The following is a 7,807-nucleotide window of genomic DNA, read 5'->3' on the forward strand; positions in this document are numbered from 1 at the left end:
AACTTTCTACATGTTTGGCAATTGAGGGATAAGAATTGATGAACCATTTACATTCAAGAAATCTTACAAAGAAACCGAAACTCCTAGAATCTCCCTTTATCATACCCCAAAACACTAAACTCTTGTTTGTTGATCTTTAATATTAGATTTGTTTACCTTTACTTTGCTTTTGAAACGATTGGATAGTTGATTAGCTAATTCGCATTGAGACATTTCTAGTGCTTATTCCAGTCCCTGTGGATACGATAATCTTTTATATTACTTGCGACATTTCCGTACACTTGCGGAGCGTAACAAGTTTTTGGCGTCGTTGCCAGGGACTGCGCTATAACATTAGGAATTATCAATTGAGTTAGACTAAACATAATTTTTTTTTTTTTTTGATTTGCATAGTTATAACTAATTGTTAGAATTCTGTTTTCATAAGTTTTTCCTTTCTTGAATAACATTCTAGACAACTCTTTTTGTTGGAATTCTAATTCTAATTCTAATTTTGCATTCTTGATTTCTAGTACTCTAATCTAACTTTTCTCTGTATTCTCTTTTGATCTTGTTTCTTTCTTCTTTTCTTTTGTAAACATATCTTGCAATTTTTAGCATATGAATTATTCTAGACATTTTTCTTTTTTCTTTTATCTTTTCTTTCTTGTTTTCATTATGCACTTTCTTTCTTGCAATTTAAATTCTGCATTTGCTTTCTTGCTTTTCATATTGCATTTTATTTCTTGTTTTTGATTCTTGATAATTTTCTTTTTCTTCTTGAATATCCATGAGCACTAACATGTCAAGCAGGACCATGAGAAATTTTTCTACACTCTGCAAGATTTTTATCTCCCATTGTGCAACCTCAAATTGAAGCAGAAAGTTTCCAACTAGACCCAGAGATAATTTTCATGATACAAGGTCACAAATTTGGAGGAGAAGTATCAGAAAGTCCTTATCTGCATCTTGAAACATTTTTAGAGATTTGTGATTTGGTGAAATGCGAAGGAGTATCAGCAAATGCAGTTCGATTGATGACATTTCCTTTCAGTATCAAGGATAAAGCAAGGACTTGACTATATTCTCTCTGTCCTCAAAGCATCACAAGTTGGGAACAATTGGAGAAGCAATTTCTGAATCATTTTTCCCTCCAAGTAGAACGGTGTATATGAGGAATTGCATAACAAATTTTGCTCAGGCATATGGAGAATCATTATTTGAAGCATGAGATAGATTCAAGAGTCTTCAAAGACAGTGCCCTCATCATGGTTTTGAAAAATGGTTGATTTTGCACATATTCTATGGGGGAATTTCTTTCTCAGACAAGACTTTATTGGATTCATCAGCTGGAGGTTCTTTTATGGACAAAAGTGTAGATGAAGTTTATTCGTTAATTGATCAAGTGACATTGAACCTCCATGAATGGTCGAACAAAAGTTGGATGGAATTTCTCTCAGATATTCAAAAAGTGCAAGCTATAAATGTAAGAGAGCCTGCCAAACAAAATGAAATTCAACCACCTAAAAATGTTGAAATTCACAAGTCACAGAGTGAGGAGTTCAAACATTTGGGGGCAAAGCTTGATAGTATTGTTTCAAAATGGTTTAAAGAAGATCCCCCTCCTACACAGTCAAGATCCAATGAAAAGTGTGATGATGTTGGGTTGAGAAGTGGAAAAAATCATGAAGAACTTCTGAAGAACGACATGTTTAGAATTAAGGAGAAGAATAATAGAAGATCACAAGAACTCAGTTCCATTTCTCTGGGAAGTTCCCAAAGGCCAGAAGTACCTTTCCCTCAACGATTAATCACACCAACATTAGATAAGCAAGTTGGACCTCCTCCAAAAGCTCAAAGGGAATTTGGGAAAAAGGGAGTTCAGTCTTTCCTAGGACCTTCACTAAGGGTTCCTTTTCCACAAAGGTTAGTGGGGGTCAATGAAAATAAAGACTTCGGCAAATCCTGTGACACTAATATGGTTGAGTGTAGATTTTTGAATATATATGAAGATGAAGATTTTTCAGATGAGGATTTTATTGATAATGTAGTGGTAAATAAGTTTTCAGATTTATCTCAAAATTTTATAAGGTGTTATAGTGACATCGAATTTTCAGATGATGAATGTGATGTGGTAGATCAACTTAAAACTGCAAGTGAAGTTATTGATCCTCTTGTTATTGATTCTCCTATTGAGGACATAGATGTTGGTTTATTTTTTGATGTATGTGTTGATGATGATGATATGGAAGAATGTGTAGGGAGCTGTGTTGTGAAAGCAACATCTCAAGGATCACCACCTTTGTCAAGACAACCCTTAGAGGTTTTAAGAATTGATCATGTTGTGGAACAATGTGTAGGGACTTATACAGATCTAGTAGAGTCTCGAGAATCACCATCATTGATATCATCAACACCTAAGCTAGAGCCAGAACCATCATTTGATTCAGAGGAAGTCACATCTACATGTTTAAAAATTTCAGGTATTTCTCAACAAAGTAAGGTTAGTATTTCTTGTGATCTTTTGGAAAACTTTATGGAGGTACCTATAATTGACTTTGTTGGATGTGATTCAGTTTTTATTACTTATTCATCTTATCTTGATATGGTTCTAGCTCTATACTATATAACATGCTTGTGGGAGATTTGTTTTTCTTTTGGATGTGCAGATTTCACATGGGCCAATAATTGGAAGCTCAATCTGAACCGTCTTCGACCACCTGAAAAAATTTCCAAGAAGACGAAGATGGAGAGAGTTATACTTTACTTTGTAGCTCCTTTGATGAAAGCTCCCTCCATAATAAGAGCCCTTGGTAGGAGGGTTCTAAAATATCTTACCCCTCCAAGAGCAAGATTTAGATGAATCTAATGAGGTGGTCGAGCTAATGACCTTAAACAAGCGCTTCTTGGGAGGCAACCCAAGTTCATTTTCCTTATTTTCTTTTATGTCTTTAGTTCTCTCTTTATAATAAACATGTATCCTCTACTTAATTTTTCTTGTCTATCTTATTGTTGTAGAATTCAAAGTTGTGGAGGAATGTGAGTATTGGATGGAGGAGTATCTTTAAAAACATGAACATCAACCATTTGGAGCTCATCACTTGGTAACTTCTTTTAAAATCTCCTCCACATTGTTTTTAGTTTTCATTGGGACAATGAAAAATTTAAGTCTGGGGGGATGCATTAGATGCATTTGATTTGCTTTGTTTGTTTTTGTTTTTGCTTATGTCTTGCATTGTGTTTTGATTTTTTGTGGCATACATCTTGAGAACATCAAAACTTCACTTATATGCTTTCTTGGATTCAAGTGAAATGTTAGCACAATTATTGGCTTGATTCATGATGTTCGAATGATGCTAGTAGTAAACTTTGTGTAGTTCTTTTTTCTATCTTGGGAAGCATTAATAAGCTAAGAATCTTATGGTGATGAGTTTTAGTTTTGGTTCAACCTTAAGGATTTTATCTTCACTACACTTGTGCTTAATGCTTGAATAGTTGATGTCATTGAAATAGTCATGATTCATCTTGTTTGCTTAGTACTTGGTTTCCATGGTGATCTCTCAACTTTCATTTTGGTTACTGGATGAGGCTCAAATCATTAAAGCTCATTTGGAAAAATCAAAATATCCCAACATGTGTGCTAAAAGTACATTTGTGAATAAGTTTTGCACAATGCAAACACTTATAAAAAAAAATGAACAATAAGGGATATAAAAAACAGTTGTCATGAGTGGAATCTAGCAAGTCACCCCTTTGAGACCGAGTTAGGTTACTGGGGAAATGACTGTTTAGCTTCTCTTGAGATTGAGCACACCTTTGAGACCTTGGGTTAGTTGAGAAATATGAACCAAGTGAATGGTAAGTAAGTGCCTATCACTGGTTACTTGTCTTTCACTGGAAACATTAGGAATTCAAATTTGATGACGACTTGACTAGGACATGGATTGAAACTTGAAGGGTGTTGAGTTACTTTTACACTGCGCACAAGATTTTTATGCTTGAACCATACTTTACTTGTTTCCATGATCATGCCTGTTAATGAAACTTTTTGATAGAATTAGGAAAGTGCACTGGGTTTTATGAATGTGTTGTAGAACATATGAATTTAGACTGCAGCATTTTGCTTGAGGACAAGCAAAGGTTTAAGTCTGGGGGTGTGATGTGCGTAGATTACATACTCCTTTATGCATGTTTTTACGCACATTTACATACTTTGAGCATGCTTGATCTATGCATTTTATACTCCCACTTTCCTTTTAGCATATTTACTCTTTTGGGAGATCTGCTTTTGTGCATTTTCTATACACAGAGTCGATTTGGTGAAGAATCTACATCTTTGGGCATGCATTGGAGGAAGCGAAGGGAGAAAGCACCCACACGGCCCTGCACTGATATGGAGCTCGGGCCGTGTGGAGTTTGGCACCAACAGAAGAGGAAGATGACATGGCTGTGAACCTCGCCGTGTCAAGATTGAAGCCAACCAGGCGAAGCCTTACAGGCCGTGTGGGTCTACAGTAGTGTGAGATTTCGAGACCAAGCGGTGCGGCGTTTGCACCACGGCCGTGTAGCGTTTCCAGACTAAGCGGTGGGTGTGCACCACTAGTGTGCATTCCAGAGGCAGTGATACGGGCGTGTGGAGTCACACGGCCGTGCAGCTTTGGCAGAGAGGGAACTGGACATGGCCGTGTGAATCTCACACGGCCGTGTCACGGGGCCGTGTGGCGCCCGATTGCCTCCTCTATTTAAACCCTTCTTCATGAATTGAAAGGGGATCTCTCCCCCTTTGGGAGAAAGCAAGATTTGGTAGTTTCCTCCCATTCTTGGGAGGATTTTTGGGCGATTCAAGGGGAGATCTCGACGATTTCGACTCCGGAGCGTGGATTCACTACAACAAAATCGCTCATAGACATCAGTGGAACAACATCGGTTTTAGGCTAAAACCGAAGTCTTTGAGTATTTTACATCGGTTTTTCTAAAAACCGGTGTCTATGAGCTCAGATTTTAGCTCATAGACATCGGTTTTTTAGGCGATGTCTATGAGCGCCCTTTTTTTGGTTAATAGACACCGATTTTAACATCGGTTTTTAAAATCCGATGTTAATAAACCCCTTCTTAAATAATTTAATTTTTTCACCGGCCAAAATTTACAAGACTTCACAAAATTCCCTCCAAACCTAAACCAATATCGTGCCCCTTCTCTCAACATAAACCTAAACCTAAACCTAAACCTCAGCCTCATCTCCCTCTTCCCCTTCCGCCGTCTCGCCCTCGGAGATCTCGCCGTCGCCGTCCCCTTCGTCTGCAAGCGCTCCCTCGATTTCTCGCCGTCGCCGTCCCCTTTGAACAGTGGGTTCATTTCCTCGTCACATCTCCCTGCCCGATTCCGCCGACCCTTCTCTTCTTTCCATTTTTCCCGAGTCGACAGAGCCACTCGTCGCGCCATTTCGCTGCCTAGCTGAGCTTCGCAGGCGGCGCCACAGCTGACGGGGCACAACGCGAGGACGAGTGGAGGCGAGACGAAGAAGAAAGAGGCAAGTGTATCTACCTGTGATAACTCGAAATCCATGAGGTATAGTGGGGTGGAAAACCTATAGAAAGTGAGGATTTGGTATGGATTTCGACTGGTTTTCTTCTGGTAAAGGCTTTGATTGTTCTTCCTGGAGATGTTTTGATTTACTTCTTTTGTAGACGCTTTCGATATGTTTTCCTCTTACGTGGATGTGTTTGATTGGTTTTTCTTTGTATACGATTCGGGTTGGATTCTTCTCGGTGGGATGTGTTCTTGTTGGAGGTTTCGGTTGAAGGTTACTGCTTGGTTTGCGTATGTTACCCAAAATTGTTTGACAGTGATTTCTGATGTGTTCACAGTAGGTTTTCCTAGAGATTTTGGCTGGTGTTCGATGATTTGAGGTTGAGTTGTGTTGTGTTTTCCATGATGAACAAGTTGTAGAGAGTTGCACGTTACCTGTTTGTTAGAATGGGTCACAGAGAGGTCAGAAGTGATTCGAGCTTTCCTTGAAGTTTTGGTTCCTAATTGGAGGGTTTCGGAATGATTTAGAGTCGAATTTGTGTCTTCGTGAGAAGTTGATTTGAAATCTTTGGGTAATTTCCACTCAATGAATTTTCCCCTGCAGCATCGTTTACGGATTTCTTTTGATTTGGTTTCTGGTTTAGCTCACTTAGAATGTGATAGCAGATCAGGAAAATTAATGATGCATTGTCAGGACTGGTGGGTGGAAGACCTTTCTGTGCTAAAAATTGATCTTTATCAACGAGTTATTGCTGCAATGAGGAGAGCTGGTGACTACGTATATTCTTGATGTTTATTTGTTCCCATTCTATAACCTCTGCTGGTTCTTAGGCAGTATTTTGTTACTTTCTCCTATAAACATGATGTCTTGAGTTTGTGAGTCAGTGATTATATGCAGCCTTAGCATTTCTTTATCTATGATCATATTTTTTCTCAGGTTTGTTGATAAGTCTGTGCATATGTTTGATCAACGTAACCTAACTTCTGGTGGTGTTGGTGCACCAGTACACAAACTTGATGGTCACAAGGTTGCTGTTCTCTATGTTCAGGCATGCTATATTACTATATTATTAGCATTGGAATACTTCTGTTAAGTGCTGCTATAACTTACTGTCCTTTTAACTTTATTCCAGTGGTTTCTTGACAAAGCATCAATTTTTAGAAGAGTTGCTGAGGATGGCTTTCTCAATATATGGGATTATGAAGGTATTTGTTTATCTATAATGAAGGTTATGGAAAGTCATTTTCCCATATATTTTTTTGAAGCGAGTCTTTAAAGACAATAGAGGACCATACTCGTCTTCTGTCCATGTGATGATGCCATTCATGCCCAACACTAAAGGCATTTTTTTTTGGTGAAATAAGCATCACTGCAATCTTCCATCGCCTTGAGCAAGATTGAAGAAATCTCTGGTAGGATCTTCTTTGTGTTGTGTTTTCGCAATCGGTAATTAGGGTTTCGAGAGGACGGAGGGCGCGAAAGGTGTTGTTTTGGTTCATCCGGGGCAGTTTTGTGGTTGTTCGAATTGCTCTTTGTGTTGGGATCCGGGCTTTTGAGGTGTTTGATTGTTAATCTTCTTTCTTGGTTTCATATTTTCCTTTTTCCCTGAGATAGATAGTAAGTCTGCGTTATAAACTTTTGTTTTGTATTGTTCGATCTCTCACCTTTTCTAAGTTTCATCAGTGCTTTAGTCTTTTGTTTTCTTGTCTCATACCCTTCGCAGATTGTCAAGGTTGCAAAGTTTTCTATGGTAAATTAAGCCAAAAGTTGAATTCTTGGATAGGTCCCTAACACTGGATTCATCATGCGTTTTGAGTGTCTGTTTGTGTGTGATATTCCATCTTTTATTTTGTCTGTTTATGAGGAATTTCACAACAGTTCAATGGAGTTCGAATTGATTTGCTTGCTGTCAGTTGGGATACCACTCATCAGTGGTTCTTTAACACTCCTTCCTTTTCTGTATATGCTAGGTATCTCTCAAAAGTAGATGGTACAGAGTCTTCTTCAAGCTGCGTGAATGATTAGAAATGAATGAAGAGGAGAGGTTCCTTCTCTGTCCTTATGAGGAACACAATGAACTGCTTGTGTTCTGGTGAACAAATGCAAGTCAACGAAATGACCCAATCAACTGAGTTCTTGTCCACAAAGGATGTCTCGGTAGACCAATATACTCAACAAAATAGTGAGATTGAACAAAGGGTTGACATTGGAAACATTGAAGAAGCGGAGTCATCTCTTCGTGAAGGTCTCTGCTTGAATTATGAGGTTGGTGTCAGTCTTTTTAGGCACCAGTTTAT

General features: G+C 38.4%; 1 non-coding gene across 1 annotated transcript; it reads right to left on the reverse strand.

Moving 5' to 3' along the window:
• Positions 1-1,148: 1,148 nt before the first annotated feature.
• LOC121973910 lies at positions 1,149-1,254 on the reverse strand. The gene has a single exon (XR_006109816.1). It is a non-coding gene; the product is annotated as a small nucleolar RNA R71 (small nucleolar RNA).
• Between the last annotated feature and the right edge of the window lie 6,553 nt (positions 1,255-7,807).

The sequence above is a fragment of the Zingiber officinale genome, chromosome 4A (genome assembly GCF_018446385.1).
Source record: "Zingiber officinale cultivar Zhangliang chromosome 4A, Zo_v1.1, whole genome shotgun sequence".
NCBI lineage: Eukaryota > Viridiplantae > Streptophyta > Magnoliopsida > Zingiberales > Zingiberaceae > Zingiber > Zingiber officinale.